Below are 23,126 nucleotides of genomic sequence, written 5' to 3'. Positions count from 1 at the left end.
GGATCACGTTTTCTATGACTGGCTCCTCGGGAATAGTTTTGTTCCATGGAACCGTTCGTAATCAGAGCGCAGCGTTGTCATGCTTTCGTGAGTGGCGACGTACCGTAGCAGCTATTTTGGTTAAGTTTGGCCTTTTATTAGTAGAATTGGTATGAAGTGAGGATTGCCATATTTAATAAGGAAATGACAATCGATAATTCTGACCAACTGTCAAACAGCTGATTCTGGTATTTTTGACAGTCGGCAGTATTGGCGGCTTGGCGATTGTGAGGGAAAAGTGTTACTATTATAAAAAAAATTAAAAACAAGGATTATAAGGTGAAAGAATTTAAAGGTTTGTTCATTTGGTGAGTGACAAGCAGTTATTATTAAAAAGAAATAGAGGATAATGGAAGTGAGTGAGAGAGGTGAAACCTTAGGTGTTCTGGATACACATTTGAGGAAATTGGTGCAAGAGGAAGTTAGGACTTCTGTAAAGAGGCTTTAAAAACCTTATAATGAGAAAAAGAAGGGCAGTAGAATGTTCAGAGTATGAATGCTGGTCAGTAGAGGAGGGTGAGGTAGGTAAAGAAAAAGGATTTGGAAGAGAAGGAAGAAAACTGTGAATATTGAGATTGGTGTCAGATTTCTATTGATAAAGGTGTGCCATGCACCACAAATTAGGAAGGTGTCTAACACTGCCCGAAAGATGGTGTCCTTAGCAGCACAAATGAGAGTGAAAATGTGCATGAAGGTGAAAACACTCAGGATTGTGTAGATGATGATGATGATGATGAATTCATATTGAAGGACTACTTTGATGGTTGGGATATGTATATGGACAAGGTGGAGAAGGAAATGAAATAAAATGGGATCTTTAAAGATCCTCAAGGTGGATATATTCAGTCCTGAGATAAGACATCCCAAAAGTGCGGGTTGGTGGCCACTTCCTCATGTGGCAGACTTTTTAAAACTATGGGTAAGAAGACTTTTAGAGACGAAGGCCAGGGCTGTGATGAGTGAGGAGTGCTCTCTGCCAGTGGTTGAGAACAAAACGTGTATGACACATGATTAGGATCCTGATTTAATCAGTTTCCTGTTTAAAATAGGTCATGAGCCAAGGAAAGGATTAGTGAAGGCACTAAAGTAGTGTCAAGATCGCTTGTTGGATATTTTGGGACCATTTTTCAGCATTCTGGACATGGCTGAGGAAGCGAGACGGAAAGGTGTTCAAGTGGACAATGAGTTGCTCTGTGGATGGTTGCAGAGGGCAGTTTGCTTCCTCTGGAATGCAAATGCTGCATTAACAGGTGGGAGACACAAAGTAGTTTTAATGATGATAAGTTCCAAACTGGGAGATTTCGCCAAAAAGAGCCTTCTGAGGACCCAATGGGTTATTTATTTAGGGAAGGATTGGTGATGGCAGTCGGAAAGTATGTATCTACCTTCACCAGTCTAGCAAGGCCCAGTCCTCTTTAAAAAGGGTGTTTGGAAGTGGTATTTTTTGATCGGGTGTGGACAAGGGCCTGTTTCTCTGGACATTCATTCACAAGGGCACAGTATCAGTTCCAGGGACGTGGGACATTCAGAGGTTTTCATTCCACGGCGGGGTTTTATCCCGAGACAGGAAGAACAGGCAGGATACACCAATTAAGAGGAAGAGCACGGTTTGCTCAAGGATTTTAAGGTAAGTATGAGAATTACTTTTAGTTCTATCCCAAAAGAAGTAGGGGGAATGTTAAGGTGGTTTATAAACAATTGGGAGGTGCAAACAAATGGGCAGTGGGTTCTTCTCACAATTCAAGGTTATGTTTTGGAGTTCGGAAAGGAACCAATACAACTAAGAGAGCGAAGGCAGTTAGTATTTCAACAGGAATTACAGGTTTTAGTAGAAAAAGGAAGTGAAGGATATGTTGCCAAAAGGAGATAGAGAGAGAGTATCCGAGGAAGATCAAGGGTTGGTAAGTACAATTATTTTGGTCATGAAGCAGGATAAATGTGGGAGGTCAGTGATACATTTAAGAGGATTGAATCAATTTCTTATTTACAGGCATTTCAAGATGGACGGAATCCATCTATTGGGGGATATTTTGCAAGAGAACGATTGGTTAGTGAAATTGAACCTAAAGTATGCATATTTTACAATTGCTATAACAGAAGAGAGTTGCGGGTTTCATCAGTTCAGGTGGTTTGAAGTTCTCTATCAGTTATCATGCCTTCCATTTGGGTTTGTGTGGTCACTGAGGTGCTTTACAAAGGTACTGAGACCAGTGGGCAAGTTCCTCAGGGAGAGAGGTATAAGAATGACCATGTATCTGGATGATTTTTATTAATGTCTCAGAATCGGAAGGAATTGGAAAAGCCACTGCTTGTAACTATAGATCTTTTGGAAGGACTGGGGTTTCTGATCAACTAAGAAAAGTATGTACTAATACCCAGTCAATGTTTGCAATTTTTGGTGAACACGAAGGAAAGACTCTGAGTTTGCCAGAAAAAAGGTAGTAAAAATGAAATCGGAAGTAAAAGGTTTGTTGAAGAAAGATGATGTTACTTTGAGGGTATTGGTGAAAGTGATTGGCTTGTTTTCTTCTATTCAGGCGGTTTTCCCTGGTCTGCTTCATTACAGAGCTTTACAAAGATTAAAGAAAGAAGATTTGAGGAAATGTTTGTGGTATTTAGATCAGTTTTCTCTATCAGAGGACGCTTGAGAGAAGTTAGCATGGTGGTTGGACAATTTGGAGGCTTGAAATGGCTTTGCAATTTTTGGTGTTTGCCTGGATTTTGTGATAGAAACAGATGCAAGCCTCTTTTGTTGAGGTGCGTGTTTGGAAGATAAGGAGACTTGTGGGAGAAGGTCTTGGTGGAGAATTCGGAACACATAAATGGTTTGGAGATGAGTGCAGGTCTGTATGCTTTGCAAACTTTTAGGAAAAAGCTAAGGATCTTAAATGTTTTATTGAAAATGGACAATGTTTCAGGGGTTTGGTATATAAACTGCTTGGGAGGAAGCAGATCAAAGAGTTTGACTCAGATTGCGAAGATGATTTAGAGTTATTGTAATGAGCAGAAAATAGGGTTCCAGGCAGAATATTTTCTGGAACAGGACAATTTTGTGGAAGATTGAAATTCAAGATATCGCAGGGATTTCTGCAACTGGAAGTTAAATGTATCATTTTTTCAGAGAAGATTTCAGTTTTGGGGACCTCTAGAGGTGGATTTGTTTGCATCAAGACTATAGCTCCTTATATATAGTTATTTCAGTTGGACACCGGATCCATTAGCAGAGGAGGTGGATGTGTTAAAGCAAGATTGGAGGAAGATTCAGGGGTTTGTATTTCCTTCATTTGCAATTATACTGAGGATATTGTTGATGGTGAGGAGACAGAGATGTCAAATAATTCTTGTGACGCCTTTTTGGTTAGGATAAGCTTGGTTTACCTTTTTAGTTCCAGAATCTGAGGACGTTCTATTAGGGGCAGAAGGAGTTTTACACGCTTTGGTCAAGGAAGGTACAATAAGCCTTCTTGTTTCAGGGGAGGAGTGCAGTTTGCAAGACTTTCACAGCAGGCTCAGGAATTACTCAGAGAACCTTGAGCAACAGGTACAAGAAAGAGATATGTTGGTGCATGGAAAAAATGGCGTTGGATCATGTGAAAGAATCTGCCATAGAGTTATCAAATTTGTTATCAGCTTTATTGCAGAAAGGTCTAAGATACAGAACTATAAATTGCTATGGGTCTGCAGTTGCAGCCGGTCATGGTTTGATCAGAGGTTGCTCCAGGGGTAGAAAGCCTCTAGTTTTTAGAGTAATGAAGGGTAATAAGTTGCAGAGACCACCTAGACCCAGGTACAGTTCTATGTGAGATGCGAGTTTACTTCTCCGTTTACGTTGAAGGTAGGCCTATGTATAGGTTTTTAAGTTTTAAGCCATTGTCACTTCAATCTCCTCATCTACACAAAGAAATGTCTCCTTGACAACTTTTCCTCTAGTTGGTGAATCGGATCTCCCATCCCTCATCAGCCACATAAAGTCTGGATCTCCTGACGACTTCCTACCAGCAAAAATGATGGTCCCCCTGAGTACTCTTCTTGGACCACAAATCCAAGATATTATTAACCACTCTCTCAGGGAAGGAAACGTACCCGGGGAATGGAAAAAAGCGGTGGTGAACCCTATCCGGAAGAACGCTGCGCTTCCATGGACGGACCTCTCCAACCTCCGACCCATCTCCCTCCTGCCATACCTTAGCAAAATGACCGAGAGGCATGTGAATACCCATTTGTCAAATTACATCGAGGCAGCGGAGGGCCTGGAACATTCTCAATTTGGTTTCAGGCCCAATCACAGCACCGAGTCGGCCCTCATCTCAGTGACTGATAACATCAGGATGTCACTGGACGTGGGGGGGATCAACGATTCTGGTGCTGTTAGATTTATCCACTGCCTTCGACACAGTGTCACATGAAATACTTCTCGGTCGTTTGAGGGAGGTGGGCATAGGAGGCACAGCTCTGTCCTGGCTTGAAAGCATTCTTTCGGGTTGTCTACAAGGAGTCAAGTTGGGCTCCCATAATTCCACTCTAAGGGAGCTCACCAAGGGAGTGCCACAGGGCTCATGTCTAAGCCCCACGCTTTTTAACGTGTACGTGGCCCCCTTGGCGGACATTGTAAGAAAATACGGGTTCACCCCGGTGTCGTACGCTGACGACACCCAACTCCTATTCCCCTTCCAGACCCTCACGCCCGCAATTCAAAAATCTTTTGCAGATGTGATGAGAGCATTGTCAGATTGGATGGCATGAAATTGCCTCCAATGTAATGTGACCAAGACGGAAGTAATGTTGTTTGGTGGGGCTACTCTCCTATGGTCCCCAGATTGGTGGCCCTTGGAGTTGGGACCTGTCCCCAGCCCGAAACAAGTTGTCAAAAATCTTGGAGTACGTCTGGATCAAACACTCCTGCTCAAAGAACATATCAATCAAGTTACAGGAGCATGTTTCCGCGTTATCTGGATGTTACGGCGAGTCTTTCCATTCTTGCCCGATAACTATAGGAAAACATTAGTCCAGATGTTAGTAATTAGTAGGATGGACTACTGCAATGGTTTGCTTATTGCAGCCAATGAGGAACAACTAAAAAAATTGCAAGTGGTCCAGAATACTGCGGCGAGGCTGGTCCTCAATGCTCAACCCAGAACCCCCTCTCGTCCTCTTCTACACCAGCTTCACTGGCTGCCAATAAGGCAATGTATAGAATTTAAGACATGTTGTACAATACATAAATGCCTGTTTGACTCGGGACCCAGATATTTGAAGGAAAAATTTGTACCATACACTCCAGGACGTCCTTTACGTTCTAGCAGTCACCAATTACTTCAGGTCCCAAGATTTAGAAGAACCAGACAAGGTGGCCGTGCCCTTTCCTATAAAGGCCCAGTTTTATGGAATTCACTTCCCCCCACACTGAAGCAAGTTACCAATCTGGAATCCTTCAGGAAAAATCTTAAAACTTATCTATTCACTCTGTCTTAAGAAACACTTGCTAACAGTACATGATCATGTTTGAGCCTTTCCATTAGGAGCGCAAGCGCAGAGATATCCCTGCCGGGATAAATTCAGGCGCTATACAAGAATATAAATAAATAAATAAAATAAATGCGGAATCTGATATACCGCAAGATCTCAGTCTGGCTAGCAAGATCTTATGTGAAATCAAATCAAACGCTGCTGACAAGTCTAAAAGGGTTAAGACTGTTTGAGAGAGTATGAGAATAGAATGGAAGAATTCAGAAGGGATGGAGATAACCAGTTGTTACTTTCTTATGTGAAACCTTACAGGCCAGGTACTTTTTACAATGATTGCCTGTTGAGTAAGGCTTGTATGTTTGAAGCGGGTATTGATTTGCTGGAGTATGGAGCTCATTCAGTGAGAGGAGCTATGGCGAGTAAGGTTTTCACATAAGGTGAATGTTTGGAGGAGATTTTGCATGCAGCCGATTGGTCAAATGCTGATGTGTTTGCAAGGTATTATGTAAAACCTATGAAACATGTCTCCGCTGTGGTACTAACACAGCTTCGAACATGCATAATGCTAGCCTCCGGTCTTGACATGAAACGTAGATTTTCCAAGTAGGGGAAGAGAGAATCTGGATTTCATTAAAGACATGGAGACTAGCATTATAGTAGATGATGGACAGGTAAAGAGCGCTTACCTGTCTGAAAAATGTTAATAAAATATGTTGAAATCAAAAAAAAAAAAGAATGCATTTGTTAGGAAATAAGAATTTGTAAGATGTGTCATTACAGGATCATTGCATATTTTCAATTATATTTGTTTGTTTTCAGATACCCAATAAAGGAGGAGACGAGGAATATAATTATCTCTTGGATGACCTAAATGTTTTGAGTTATGGGACCAGAGCAGTTTAAAAAAAGAAAGGTGGCTGCTGTGATGGAGTTTATATAGGCTTAGGGGACAATCTAAGTTCTGGAATTTTGGTGTTGGTGATGTTTACTTTGAAATGCTGCAAGAAGCTGGCAATAAAAGATATATGCATAATGCTAGCCTCCGTGTCTTTAATGAAATCCAGATTTTCTCTTCACCTACTTGGAGAATCTACATTCTCTCCCTCACTTATTAACCCACAACTGCTAAGAACACCTTCCACAGCAGAACGAAGGCAGTAGCCTCCTGGATGAAGGACAGATGCCTCAAGCTCAACTCAGACAAGACAGAAGTCCTCATCCTGGGCCCCACCCCCTCCGTCTGGGACAATTCTTGGTGGCCCCTAGCGCTCGGAAACGCTGCACACCCACGGACCATACACAAAATCTTGGCGTCATCCTGGACTCCTCGATCTCAATGAACCACTAGATCAACACCGTCTCATTCTCCTGCTTTTAAACACTTCACCTGCTCCAGAAAGTTTTCAAGTGGAATTCCACTGAGTCCAGGGCAACGGTCACTCATGCATTCGTCAGCAGCAGACTCCACTGTGGCAACACACTCTGTGCCACGCAAAATCTCCAGAAGAAGTTGCAAAACATCAAAAATGCACCCGCCAGGCTCATCCTGAACATCCCCACGCAGCCAAATCACTGGCCACCTAAGAGACCTCCACTGACTCCCAGTCCACATAAGGATCACCTGCAATCTCCTTCCACACGCCTATAAGGCCCTCCACAATGCCGAAGCCGCATACCTCAACCACCGCCTCTCCTTCTACACTCCTACCAGACATCTCCGCTCCCGCCATCAGTCCCTGGCGACCAACCAACAGATCCACAGGACCACTGCTGGAGGAAGATCCCTCTCTTCAAAGACCTGGAACCCCCTACCTCTGCATCTCAGGCAATCTCCAACTATGCCTCAATTTAGGAAGGACCTCTGGACTTGGCTCTTCCACAGAACAGCAGAATGCCCACTATCCCCCTCAGCACCTTGAGACTCTTTCTGGTGAGTAGTTGTGCTTTACAAGAACACTGATTGATTGATTGAGTCCCCCTCCTCTATGAATGGGTAGATCAAGCCTGACATAGTGTAACCCAGAGGGGTGGGCGCCACTAAATCGGGTGCTGAGATTTCCCTATCCTGGTTTTGATAATAAACATTCTATGTCCTGGGTTTGGGTCAACTCACCTATTTCGATAATATGTTTAACAATGTAGTATGTATTAATCTGAGCACAAGAAGAATCCTCCTGGGCGTAAGTTCTCCTAACCTTGTATCATTCATTACATATTAAAGTAGGCACTCCATGATCCAAGGTTAGCACAATGTCTCAATTGTAGTGAGCACAACAGTGCATTGATGTGTTTACTGGGTTGATGGTGTCACAAACCTCCTTCCCATCTTTATGATGCCAATTCATTTGATCAGAATGAGAATGTTGATAACGCCTACCCTCTATGATCAAGCGGGCAGCGTTCCTTGCCCCTGGCACTTTCCCGGCATGGACGAGCGCATACAGGCTTGCCTTTGGTGTGCCTTTAGTGCACTAGCGGCACGCCCGCTACACACGTTTGTGCATCGGTTTGCTTTTTATGTGAAGGAAGACACATCGCTAGAGTGCTGAGCTTCTTCTCTGCAGCAATAGCAAAAATGACAGTTGGGAGAGGAAAGCAATCCTCCAATGAGGTGAAAAGGACAAGTTTTAGCGCAGAATCTAACAGACTTTGCGAGAGATGTCCAAAGATAACGTTTAATTTATTAAAAATAGAAGCATATTGATTTCAAGTTCCAAAGATAAAATGTCCCCTATACAAATAATAAAATCTGTAAAATCACCCCTCAAACACAATTCAGACAAAGGAAGCAATTTAGATAAAATGTGCATTAGAATTAAATTAAGTGCAATCAATATGCCATACTTCTTGGCCCCCCGCCTGCACTCCACTTGCAGAACTGGTGTCTGGGTTTGCTTTGCGCTACCCAGAGAGTTCTCGGGCTGGATCTACGCTCGCCCAACTGAAAGAATGTTACGATGACATGCACATCATCTTTGGGCCACTGAACCCCTTTATCGCACATTCGAGTCCCGAGGATCCACAAAATCCAATCCAGTTGGTGGTGTCCTATATTTGGAGGACATGGTTTTACATCAAACTACATTGCGAGATGCCATGTCTGCAGAAACTGTGGAGCATGTCCTTCAATTATAGGACACTATCAACTGGATTGGAAACTTAACTTAAAATTGTGGATATTATATTATTATTCAATATGTTGCTGAATTACTGATTGGATAAAACAATTACTGAATTTCACTTCTTGAGTGAGAGCCCTGAAGAAGTCAGTGAGGACAAAACGCGTTGGCTATGGTTCTTAATGGAATGTGAAAAGAAGAAAATGAATAAAGGATTCCAAATCAAATATGTTTAACAGATATTATGTATTAAAATAAATGTACACTGGATGTGTTACATTTCTGAAGTCACTTTGTTTGAACTCCTATCTAATATAGATACATAATGTAGGTATTTTAGGGTTCTGAACCATTGCAGACTGATTTGAAAACAGTGAGATTTTTCCTATTGAAAGTTGAGGGGGGGTGAAATTCCGTTTGTGCCCCAAAGCAAGTTTCTAATTTTCTCCACTGCTGGGGTAAGTGGGGTTGTTTATTACCCCAATCCCCCTATTGTTAAATAAGTTCCAGAGACCTCCCTGCAACTGTCCAGATGACCTGCTACACTGGAACTCCTACTGTGGCCCTGCTGGCCACTGCTGCAGTGAGTTCCTGATCTCCAAAAGATGCCTCATCAGGTCCTTGATCCTTGTTGGGCATCAATTGAGCTCCTCCTATGAAGAAAGAAAAAAGTCCTGGGCTCTTCTCGACCACAATCGGACCCATTCACACAGAGATCTTGTAGCCCGCAACGAAAGTCATAGCAAAGTTCCAATAAACCTGACTCTTCACTCTACAGTGACCACCAGCGATAACCAGCAAAGTGAGATCTGCACTCGTGTGAGAAAAACTACAGCCTGCAGTGATTGTCAACACGAACCTCCAGCAATGACCACATGCGATGTAAACCGGATCTTCGTGCTACAGCAACAACTGCCAGGCCTGCTCTTCCAACTACAGTGACGACCATCTGTGACACTCTCCTTGAGGCCTCCTGCACCGCAAACTGGACATTTCGCACCGGACTTTGAGAAGGTTTTTCCAAAGGCTTAACTCAGACCCTGTATCTGACCTGCTTTCCATCGCGGTAAACCTGACAAGCTTCTTTTAAAACATAGACCTGGTGCGACAGGAAAAGGGTTAAGCAGTGATTGAACATTTGTTTAGGAAGTAAGGTGCCATCCCAGAGGCAGTTACAGGGTTTATTATCTGCAAACTCGAAGGGCCATAGAGGTTGCAATTTTTGACTCGATCGGATGTGTCAGAGGGAGACTTCCTCACAGATTAGTTTCCATGATCGAGAGGAGCTTAGATAATGTACTGCTTCTAATCTATGCAGGGCCAAATTTAGACTATGCAGGCATATGTGAAGTGGCATGTCTATTATACACCAATGTTACTTCATAAATGAAATCCAAGGGTAGCTTGGGCTTGTCTTAGATGAAGAGTGGAGGGTTGCTGGATTCATATGATTTGGTCATGCAAAGTATTGTGGAATTATTTGCTAACGGATTTAACAGATTTGTATAATTGTTTACCTGAAATGAAAATGCTGAAGCATTGGCAATCCTTATGGATGGATAAAGGCATCTTGGGTTAACTTCTAAAGATGCTAGGATGGCTTAGTTTATTTGTTATTACAACTCATTTGTAATCAGCCAGCATATCGGTAGAAAGTTATTTGGGCCTAGGTTTCAGGAAGGAGAAAATTGGTGCAAAACTAGCTGGTTCATTGAATAAATGTAACAACTTACGGGGTTGTCTCATTGCACTGGTGAGACAAGAGGAGATGTAGGGTTTGGTTATTAAATGTACTATTTTTGTATTTATGTAGGGAGAGAATCGCATGCATTTTAGTAGGAAATATTTTTTTTTCTCTGTTAGTATTATGAATGATTGTTTTAGTAGTTCATTTCTTTTCTCTATTCGCATTATGAATGAATTTGTCTGGAAATATTTTATAAGAATTTGATTGTGCCACTATTTTGGATGAATTTTTGCTCTTTGTGTTATCTAATATGAACTTGATTGTGCCACAATTTGGGATGAATTTTTGCTTTTTGAATATTCTGAGCCGAATAATAAAAAAAAAGATATATATATATATATATATATATATTTATATATATATATATATATATATATATATATATATATATATATATATATATATATATTTGTGGTAGTAAGCGATCATTATCAACACAAGGTCTTTCTAATAGACCTTATGTCTTCACCAAGGACCATCTTGAGTTGCTTGTTTTTGACTGTAGCCCACATCCAAAACCAGAAGACCTTTATCAATCTCGATGCAGATGACTCACTTATCAAGTTATCAACATCATCACAGGCAATAAAAATCAGTGTTTCCTCCAGTAAAGTCTTGCATTATTTGGAAGCAGTTTTTATATATCTTCAATGCAAAAGTAAGACACTTTTATCTGTCCACCAAAAGGGTTGCAATCTTCTGAATACGACCCATCAGATAGCAAAACAAAACTCATCACTCTGTAGTTCAATGACATCACGCATTTTCCTGGCATAATCGCTCATCAACATGAGGCTCTTACAGCAGTGTTTATAAGACCAGTGATGCCTGCTATCAGACAAATGGGAAAACAAACTCACCATATCCCCCTATACAGCCCAGTCTCTCCTCTGATAGTGCCTACCAGAGAACTTTGTGGGATGAGCTTCCACCAGGACGGTTCATTTCAGACAACTGTGACCAAATCCTCTCATGCCGTTTAATTGTTTGGTAGGGGTGCCTGGAGGTATCACCTGAAGATTCAAGGGACTTGGTCGTCAATGGACATGACATACCATTTCCATCGATAAACTGAGAGAGATTCGCCAGGCCCAAAAAGCTTTCCTTCCCGCTTTCAAGACCAATCCCCTACTTGTTAAGATGGACAATACAATAACCATACATTAACTGAACAAGTTGGGAGATTCAGAGACTTAACTGAGGAGGCTCAAGCCGTCTGGTAATGGTTAATAGCCAGGAACCGTAATCACTGCATTTCATCGTTCATGGATTCAAAATGTTTAAGCAGACTCTGGCTAGCACTATTTAGGAGAACAACAAGTGGGTTCTAAACAATTCCTTCTTTGGCAATTGGGGTTTCCTTCAAATAATTCTCTTCAACTAAGCAGAGAAAAAAATGCTGAGCCTTTGCCTCAAGATTTTACCAGCGAGGTATAAAGAGAAATGCCCTGTGGATCAACTGGTCAGGGATTTTTTTACACTTTTCCATAGATCCTCTGATACTAGCAGTCACAATCAAGAGCCCTTCTTTTCCTTTAAAGAAGGTTTGTGAAAGAGGTTTTTTCTGTCACTTAGTTCTCTAGTGACAATTAAAGCCTACTACATAGAGTGCTAAAGGGTTACTCTTAGACTTAGATTAATACATTTTTTGGCCATTCTGAAAAGGGTGAAAAGAAAATTGATATCTTATATCTATAAAAATTTTAATACAAAAGTTCCATGCTCTTGATTTGAATCGACATTTTTCTGAAGAAGAACCAGAATGATTATTTACATGGAGTTCCCTGCCTTCAAAGCATTATTCTCGACAAAACAAATTGGGATTTCTGCCAAGCCACTGTAAAATTGAGATAAAATTAGTAGTTGTAATTTTCAACTCTGTAGGTCACTGGCTCCAGTAATAACTTTTAACTCACCATGCCCCTGATGTTTATTGACGGAAATACATTAATAGCCTACAGGTGCAGATCTCATTGATGCATCCTTTCCATCAAAAATAAATCTCATACCTGAGCAGTAGGGAGAATGTTGCATATTAATTGTTTCACAAAAGCTTCTGAGCAAGGCAGAGTGTAAAATAGCGTGTGCCGCCATTATGGCGGTCGCACCAGTACCCAGGGTGGGAGGAGGTGGGTGTCGCCGTGCCGTGTGATGATGCGGTGGCCCCACCTCCCCTGAACATCCAACGGGTGGATGGCAGGGACGGTTTGCACGATCGCCATACGTGGGGGTTCGCCGGTTTAGATAGGTCAGCCCTGTGCCCCCGACTTAAAAGTGGGCAGGGGGAGCATTTTAGTGCTTCAGGTTTGCACAATCGCCATACGTGGGGGCCTGCCGGTTTAGACCGGTCGGCCCTGTGTCCCCCCTTTAAAAGTGCTACATAAAGCAAAGTGGTGCCTGGGACACTATTAACGGAGTTAATGGAAAGGGTGAGAAAGTTTAATTATCTACCCTTACAACAAATAAATTGTCTGGAAACACTATTTTGTATTAGTAAAATTTCCCATTTCCACAGAGCGAGCACACCATATGTTGTTCTCTTATTGATTTTTTTATTTAGATTGAAAAGGATTTCAAATTCAATTGGGGCTTGTGTGATTTATAGGCCCACTTCAAACGAACGAACACACACGTATATATAGTTACACATTACTTTTTACATAAACATATATAAAACACACATATATATATATATACATACAAACATAAATCAGAAGGATGTATTCAAACTATAATAGCCCGATTTTTTTATAAACAGAGGATGCTCGCTAAGTGTACAGACTCCGCATTCCTCTCAAAGTAAGCTCCACCAGACCTAACACAAGCAGTATACGTAGTCCATGTCTCCTTAGACTATCTTCAAAACTTTTTACTCCTTGTGAATAATATTTTTTCATTAATTCAAATAATTTGGCTGGGATGTTCTTGAAACAAAATGTCGACGCGTTTCAGCCATCGTCATTCTGGCCTCATCAGGACTAGGGCTAGTCAATATTTCGGTCTAAAGAATCAAGAAAATATATGTATAACTATACATTTAGTCGTAAATGAATCAATATGTTCAAACGGTCAGCGGTCTATATACAAAATTTACATATATACAATTATACACATCTATATATACAATTATACAAATCCAGTTATAACTTAACTAGACATGGTCAGACTGCCAAAAAACACCCAGTGTTTCTTTATAAAACAAAAGTGCACTATTAAATACTACCTTATAGCCCATTCGAACTATGTGTCTAAATAAATCAGAGGACAACACCCTGTGTTGTGTAAGTCAAAAATAAAGATACAGAGTCGCCACCAAAGAGAGAGTCTTAATACATCTGTGGATAAAGTAGTGACAATGACCCATGTGACCAAAATCAATCACTACCTTCAGAGATCAATATATCCTCTCTTAACGTGTCTTCTTACAACAATCCAGTCTGGACAACACTGCATGTAATCGGTACACATACTAAAAAGAAGCCAGGGACACTCATCAAACCTTGGAGTATGTCTCTTTAATCCACTCATGGTGGTAAGAGCACTTAATCTGGGGCTCACCTGTTGCACTTGGCGGTGTAGAATTCCCATAAATTCACTGTATGTCCAAATTTAAACCCGGGGATATAATATCCATTGTTATGAGGGAACCTCTGATTATATTCCGAAGGTCCAAGTATGCCGCCTTTCTAAAAAACCAGGGAACAAGAGAAAGGAAGGGTCGGTAATCTGTAGGCTCGCTTGGACATACGATTGATTACAAGAATGGCAAGCGCTACTGCCACTTCCCTCCAAAACGTATGTGGTAAAATAGAATAACCCAGGATATGGCCACTTACTCGATAGGTTTGGTGCAACGCCAAATGTGGAAGCACTCGTTCTGTCAGCCGTATCAGAAATATACTGGACTGTCGATCAAGTGACACGGAGGTCACATGTCATTTCAGAACACAGAGAGAGGACTGTTATTCTCCGTGTTAAAATATAGGAGGACTACCTGATAGAAAACACTTAAAAGGGACTCTTTATGTAGCGCGCTCCCCCGTTCTCACTCATTACATAGTGGATGTAAGTGAGGCTCATTCGGGATGGTGAAAAAGGAGAGAGTGCACGTTCTATTATTATTCGAAACCTGTGAAAGGAACACCTCAAGAAATACAAATAATATGAATAAAATAATGAAAAACGTGCCAGATTAATAAAGAAATGATAAAAAGATAATAAAAATAAATCTATATGACCAGTCTGCCATTCTTTACAATCGTGTTGCTACAATGTATCAATGCATTAACAGGGAGTCACAATAGATTCATACAATACAACAAAAGCATCCAAAATTACATTAAAGGAACTGTATCAACCGACCAGAAACTGCCTCTTTTATAGCAAGGGGAATTTTTCAAATTAGAGCCCAGATTTCATCTCTATCATTTAAACCCATGCTAGCTGTCTTGTATTTCTCGATGAATCTTGCTTCCAACCCGTCTAATTTAGACTTAATTTCTTCCTGTTTAGTTTTTTCCAATACATATAGGACTGTCCATAGTATGTCACTTTCTGTATGTTGAAGACATTCATAATGGTGCACTAAAGGGGCTCCCTGCACTTTGCATTTGATCCTCTATTTGTGTTGGAGGATACGTTTCTTTACACCTTGAGTCGTCTGTCCGATATAGAATTTATTGCATGGACATTTGATACAGTATATAGTGTTCTTTGTGTTGCAATTAGAAAAACTTTTTAGATGGTGTTTGTATCCATTAATTTCAAGTACCTTGGTGTCTGTTGTTAAATTACACGCTACACAATTTTGACACCTAAAATGTCCTTTAATCGTAGGTAAATTCAGGAGTCTTCGTAAATCTTGTGGGGGAGACTCTACTTTTCTTGTGGCTCTTACCAAGACTTGTCTGATGTTTTTAACTTTTTTAAAAGCAAACAGGGTTTTTTTTTATCCCTAGATGTTCAATAAGTTTCCAATGCTTTTGGATGACTTTTTTAACTTTATTCACTTTAGGATCATATGTGAGTACACATGTAAGGGGAGTCTCCTTTTCTTTTATTCGTGGAACCAACAGGGCTTCTCTTGGGGTAAACCAAGCCCTTTTAAGGGCGACCTTGACTAACCGTTTGGGTTAGCCTCTGGCTATCAATTTGTTCTTCAGAACCTCTGCGTTTTTAAAGTATTCATCTTTTTGGCTGCAATTTCTCCTAATACGGAGAAATTGCCTGTATGGCAAGTTCTTTTTAAAGTTACGGGGGTGACAGCTTGTAAAATGTAGTAGTGTATTGCGGTCTGTACTTTTAGTGTATAAGCCCACTTCTAGGTGGCCGTCCTCACTAAGGATATTGACATCCAGGAAGTTTAATTTCTGTTGATTATTGGACATGGTAAAGTTCAATTCCTGCGTTCTCGAATTCAACCAATTGTGGAATTCTTGTAATAGTGTCCCATTCCCGTGACAAATCATGAAAATATCGTCAATATAGCGACACCAAAAATTTACCTCGTTCTTAAAAGGTTTGGTGTCGCTATATACCCACTTCTTTTCAAATTCTGCCATGACTAAATTAGTAATTTCGGGTGAAAAACTACACCCCATGGCCACGCCAGAGATTTGTAAGTATAGCTGGCCTTTAAAATTGAAAAAATTGTTTTTTAAACATATCGTAGCCAATGACACTAAGAAGTCTGTGGGCACTTGATGAGGTCGTTCCCTCTGATCTAGTACATATCATCACCGCTATAGCCTCATCTTGAGGGATATTCGTATATAGTGATTCGATATCGAATGTCACAAATATTTGGTTGTCACTATTGAAAGGTCGCTCTTCAAATTTGGTTATGAAATCCATGGTGTCTCTTATATATGATTGGGTTTCTTTAACTAAAGGAATAAGAAAAAAATCAATATATTTTGCCACAGGTTCTAACATCGAGCCACAGGCCGACACAATAGGCCTTCCGGGGGGTTCAGTTGTGGATTCATGCACTTTTGGCAAAACATATATATTTGGTATTTTATTCTGTTCTGTGTTAAGGTAATCAAATTCTTTTTGGCATAACCATCCTTGTTCTAAACCATCCCTAGTTATGTTCAGGATTGTTTCTTTCAACTTTTTTGTAGGGTCTTCATCTAGTTTTCTGTAATGTATTCCGTTGGCTAGTTGTCTATTGACCTCTTCATCATATTTATCAATATCCCAAAGGACAATTCCTCCACCCTTGTCCGCTGGTTTAACGACCAGGGACGGATTGTTAGAAAGATTTTTGAGGGCTATCCTTTCAGCCTTATTACAATTAGAATTGTAGTAAATTTTCTTAGATTGTAAAAGTGGGCAGGGGAAGCTGGAACAGTCTCTTGTTTCTCTTGCTCTCCCCAGAATGGCACTCGGGCCTTCGGCGGCCCGTAATTTCTTTTCCCCACCCACCATCCCCTAAGGCAGGCAGTTCGAATGGTGTTACAGTAATTGTGTTTTGCATCATTTTCCTAAAATGTAATTGCAGGTGTTCTCTGGTGATATGTTCAACTAAAATTTGTGATGATCTTGGTAAATTGGTAATGAAAGTGTAATTAGATGTTGATTTTCAGTTGCAGGTAATTTGTAATACAAAGTGCATTTGTTGTTTGGTAATGTGTAATAAAGTGTTGATATAATGTTGATAATATGTAATAAAAGTGTCAGTAAAATGTTTGGTTAATTTTAACGGAATAAAAGTATGGGTTTTATTGCCGGAATATTGTCGTATTTTAGTAGTGTGTCCCTGGTCAGCGGCAAGGTCATGATTGGTAAGCATAGTCTTCGGTCCTTAGCGGTTAGCACCATGTAACTCCAGGGGCAGTGATAGCCGGTCGGTAAGCTGTCGGGTGCGGGGACCGGGAAAGTCACTCTTTCCAGTGGCCAGTGGCCACCCTCGCACGCTCATGTGCATCAGGGTGCAAGTATGCAGAATCGCAGCCCCTGTTATGGAGTTTAAGGCTCAGGGCGTAGGAGGCCCAGGGGAAAAGTATCCGTCCGATAAGCTGTACCCCCTACTTAAGCTCACTCCGGTGGAGTATTGGTAGTTTACCGGGATCTTGGGCTGCCAGTCACTGAACTTGCAGTAGGCTCTTGAGGGGACAAGCAGAAAGTAAAGTATATACATTTTTAGATTACGATAGAAGTGGATTTGTATTAGAGCATGTTAAGATCTGCCAGTGACATCCTGTATTTATCAATGTATCTGGATTTTCTGCGTAATTGTACATAATGTAAATAAAAATCAATGTTTTTAATTATGTAATAAATACGGCCGGGGGTCACTCCCCCCTAATCCAAAAGAGTGGTTTGACATGCTTGCCTTGGGGGGCGGAGAGAATACACAACCATCCAAGGGAGGTCTTGGGTCTCAGCGGAAGAAGGGGACTTAGGCTGTACCAGGCCATATGTAGCAGTGTTCTCCACCTTCTGTGCGATTCCTGCATTATGCACAAGGTTGTGCCTAGATTGCCATCCTTGACACTTTACTGGATTTTACATCGATGAGAATTACAGTTGCAGTGAATTCAGAATATTGGCCTTGTTCTCCTATGCATGATTTCTGTCTTTTTTTTTCTCTCTATATACATAATGGTGTAAATCCTGTGTGCATTAAATCAAGTTTTACACACACAGTAGGCACTTTCTCAGTAAACTTCATTTGGCATGACTTCCAACTCATTTATAATTGCAGTTAGGGCTGGCATCAGCTTAATTAATGCCCTGAATGACAGCAAATTTGGCATACTCTACATTGTTTATATTAATTATTCTATCCACATGCAAAACACGACTACACAACACTGACAACATGACAAATCCAATGTACGTGGCTTCTCTGGACTACATTGCATGTTATTCAGAATCAAAGAGGCAAGTATAGAGCTTGAAAGAGAAGTGATTTGAAGCAGATAATACATGGAGCAGAGAGGGTGATTTTAATAATTTGACAAAAATAAGTAATGTGTGCAGAATTAACGTTGAGCTTTTATTAAACATTTGCATCGGCATTGTAAATGATAAAGCCTTTTATTTATGTGTTGGTTTATAAAACATAAATAAAAGGCATTGTAATTTACAATGCCAAGAACATAAACTCTCAAGTGCGAGACCTATTGCATCACAAATGCCCCATGCCATGCTTCCACTTTAATGACCTGCTTCGAAAGAAAAGTATGCGGCCGCCATTTACATAAAAGCGCGGTATGGTGTGTTTTTTGCAGGGGAAAAAGCATTTGTTTAAGTTGACAAATGTAAATAAAATTTTTTTTTTAAATGATTTGGGCGAGCTGCGCGGCCCGTCCAGTGATTGGTGAGTGTGGCCCCATTCTGAAAGCGAAAGCGCGCTGCAAATACAACAAGCATTTGCAATGCAATAGGTCTCGTATTAGGAAAGTTTGAGCTATTGGTATTGTGAATGACAACATTTTTATTTAAGTTTTGTTTTTGAAAATAGCGAAATTAATAGCTTTGTCATTTACCATGCCAATAGTTATAACTTTCTCAAATGTGACACCTATAGCATTTGTAATGCAATATGTGTTGTATTTACGTGACTTACATGTATTGATATTACAAATAACAATAGTGTTTAATTTTTATTTAATAATTAATACTTAAATAAAAGGCCACTTAAATGACAGACCCCCTGGCTACAGTTAGAAACACCTTTTTTGCAAACTTGGGTCGAGAAAAAAAAAATGAGCATTGAACCACTAGTCAACATTATTGAAGGTCCAATTCCATGACGTCGAGCAGACAATGTCTGTATGGGTTAACTTTACAAGCAAGCATGAGATAAGGTTAGAGAAAAACAACTGAAAGGGAAACCAATAAAACATGTCTTTTGTTTCAGAACATATTAGCAATAATTTGCCAAATTGATAGAACACCACAACAGGTATGAAAACCTGATTCTTCTGACAGCAATAAAAAAAAAACTCCTTAAAATTAAGATTGGTATACAGCTGCCGGATAAAGACTTTCAGGTGGGGGCGTTAAATATTAGACTACAGAAAATAAATTCCAACTAAATGTTCGCGCCCTTATGAAGCTGAAAGGCATGGAAGCCCTTGAGACACTCTCCTAAGTGTTACGTTCAAATAATGAGCCGTTACTCCTAATCTGCAACGTAACTGGAGAATGTGAAGTGACTCAATACCGTGAAACCCACCTCTGAGAATAAATGAGCATACGGGTGGTATTGAAGAAAACCAATTCGTCATATCAATGTTCTTTATGAGGTTTTGCTTACCTAGGAAAGGATCATTAATGTGCGAATGGGTAGAATGTATTACTGACAGGAAGGCCCAGCACCCGTTGCAGGTAAGTGCAATAACGCAAAGCGAAAGTGCTTGAAAATCAACAAAATTGGTTAACGCCATTCAGCAAAGTAGGATAATGCATTGAAAGCCAAAGATTCCTGAAATATTGTTTTGCTTTTAAAAGTGGAGACCTGGTGAGTATTTCTCGCACTGTGCCCCTTTAGAATGACCGAGCCCTCCTGGGGTTTGGGTGAACAGAGAGCTCTGTGGAAGGTAATGGGCACAGGCGACGGAAATATTTTATTATTCTCAGTCTGAGTACTAGGAATGCCGGACTCACTGTGAGAACAGCCGAGGCAGCATCTGTGATTCATTTGGACAGTGGCTGTCATGAAGCCCTGCAAATGGCTGGGGGAGTCTTATCAGCAGGCCTTGGGATACCTGTTAGAGACAGACACTCTCAAGTGACACACTGAGTCCTATTCCAACACACACACACCATTGCACGCACACACACACTATTGCGCACACACACACACCATTTCGCGCACACACACATAATGCACGCAAGCAAATAGAACTGCTTACATCAAAGTATAGAAATCACAGACAAAATGTCGCAAGCTCTCCTTCCCCAGGCATGTACCAGTTCGGCTCCTCAGCTGCTTGTTTAGCAGTAATTAAAACTTTGGGTGAAATGTTTACCTCGGGTTCCATCACAAACCACCGGTGCGCATGGTTTGCACAGAGCCAGCCTGCAGCCGGTTATGCTGCAGTGTCTTATGACAGCTCCACCTCGCAATGTTGTTCTAATCTGCAGCCTCTGATATAAGAGACACAGTACCTTACTCGACTGGCATTACAAGTACAACAGGTATGGCCAAGGAAAATATACAACATGCGGGAAATACGGGCGTCCACATTTCAGTTGCGGCTTGGCTTTTGAGCTGTGTTTTCATTAGGGGCTGGGGAAATCCAAACGGCTCGGTACAGATGCATTGTAACTGGGCCTGATTTCAACAGGAAAGTTTTCAAGATCTCACTTAGACGTGTGGAATGAAAACAAACAAATAAATAAATAAACCATTACGAGTTACCAGGAACAGTGCAAGGGGTTTCACGGCTCAAATGGCAGTCTGCGTCGTCGGCATCGGAGGAGGGGGCGGGGAGGGGTGCTGTGACGTCAGCCTCGTTCTCGGAGTCCATTGGCCCCGGCCTCGGATCTTCCACGCGCTGGAAGGCGGACATAATTCACAGTGACGCGGGGCTTGCCCTCGGGTGGAGCCCCGCGGAGAACACCGGACTGGCGGTAAGTGGGACGGGGGGCGGTGCGCTTGTGTGTGCGAGCGTGTGTGTGTGTGCGACTGGGGAGCGTGTGTGTGTGTGTGCGCGACGGGGGTCTCTGTATGTGTGCGTGCGTGTATGTGCGCTCCTGTGTGTCTGTGTGCGCCTGCGTGCAGGGGGAAGTGTGCCTGTGTATGTATGCGCTTCCCAGGAGACAGACACGGCGAGCGCGTTCGCGCGCGTGTGGCCTGCGCCGATCGCCTTTTGAGAGATCTGCGCGGCCAGGTGCTGTCTCCTGGGAAGCAGAGTCAGTAACAATAGATCTCGGCGAGTACAGCGCTTACGCGCTGTATCGCTACGAGACCTAAAAAAGAGTGTCTGTTATTGCTAAAGCTGGCGTCCCACCAGTGCTGTTTCAATTAATTAAGCAGAGTTCTCCTGAAGGGTTAATGCAAGCTATAGAATTAAAAGGCTGACCTCAGCTTAACCTTGTCTTTTAGAAGTAAGATTGCTTGAAACTCTGTTAACTGTTTCAGTTAACATAGAAAAAAATGTAGTATTTTGTGCTGTGAAAGAATGAAGAAGCTTCACATAAATTACAGCATGTAATTCTGAATTTGACCTCTTCTTTTTGCATAATTTACTCACTGATATTGTGTAAAAAAAATCTTTTAGCATATTTCTTTTCTGTCAAAAACTGGTTAATGTTTCCATTCACAGAGAAAAACATTCATAATTTGACATAAGCTTTATTTTGCTTGCAGAGAAAGAGAAAACACCCTTTTAAAAAATGCATTGTTCATGTCATGACCTTTTCTTTTAACATTTTTTGTTTCTAATGTCTGAATTTCCTTCTTAATAATCTCCTTTCTTGCAGCTGATGTAATGCTTTCACAGAGATTGTTTAGTTAAAATACATTTTGCTTTATTAGAAGGTTAGGATATGTAGTGAAAACGAAGACTTGAACAAGAAATGTGCCATAAGAAGCTAGATTTATTAACAAAAGTTGGAAATGGGGAGCTAAAGCCTGTATGGATGAATGAAGACGTATGAGAACCGGAAATAAGTATGTGCTCCCAGGAGAATAATTAACTCTCACTGGCTGAAGATGAAAGAATAAGGGATAATGTATTGCAACAATGATTTTATGCTGTTTTATAGAGTGTGTGTACCTAGTTCAGTTTCAAAGAATCCTTTTGTTACTCAGACGGACCCATACTCTATGCGTTACCTCTTGCTGATTTTCATTTGCCAATGCTTAATTACCATATGCTGTTTTAAGATTCTACTGAATCTTTTGAACCTCTCTTTGTGGGAGGTTCTGCAATTATCAATTACTGATTATAAGCTCCATGCTCTATTATCAGTCTTGCCTCACTTTTGAGCTCTTGGTGGGTTCTGACTGACATCATCTTCGCCCCATTCTTAGAATAGGGATTATTTCCTTTATGAAACATGCTGAATGCATTATTTTAACATGATCTGCTCTAACCAGCTCTTTGGATCATAATATGGTGGCAAAGAGCCTTCCCTTGAGAGGAGAAATCAGCGCAGGAACAGGTCCCGATCTGTGAGTGATGGTAATTGATAGGTTGCACCATATTTATTAAAATTTGACCCAACTCAGTGCTGTCAGAGCTATTCTAGTGGGGTTGTGTATATTGGTGTGGAGTGTTTGATGTTCCTTAAAGTTGTGTTTGCAGAGGAGAGATAGTCTTAGAGGTGGGTGGGCAAGCCAACTAGAGCAAAGATAGGTGAATCTTTAAGAGCTGTGCCCTAAAAATAGTTGGATTCTAAATCACACAACAAAGCGAATGTGAAAATATGATGTTCACTTTAAAATTAAGGGAAAACATTTTTTTACTTGCATAAGCATTTCACATCAGATTATTTTTGGAGAACCCACATATTGGAACCTATGATTCGTTATAACGAAGAAAAATTGACTGTTTTTGACGGTGCAGCGGCAATGCCGCTGAAATTTGGCACCACAATGCGAACGCCAAAAACAGTTGTGCATGGCATGGACTACAAAGTTCATGATGTGCAGGAATTGGGGTCCATGCATACAGGGGGGCACAAGTTGTGCACACTTGTATGAATCGGGGGCAACAATGAGGGTTCTGGCTAAAGCAGTAAGGCTGTGCCTAAATAACAATCAACAAAGAAATGCCAGTACTGCAATTGAG

The sequence above is a fragment of the Lissotriton vulgaris genome, chromosome 4_1 (genome assembly GCF_964263255.1).
Source record: "Lissotriton vulgaris chromosome 4_1, aLisVul1.2, whole genome shotgun sequence".
Lineage (NCBI taxonomy): Eukaryota > Metazoa > Chordata > Amphibia > Caudata > Salamandridae > Lissotriton > Lissotriton vulgaris.
Note: the sequence above shows the minus strand (reverse complement) of the source record.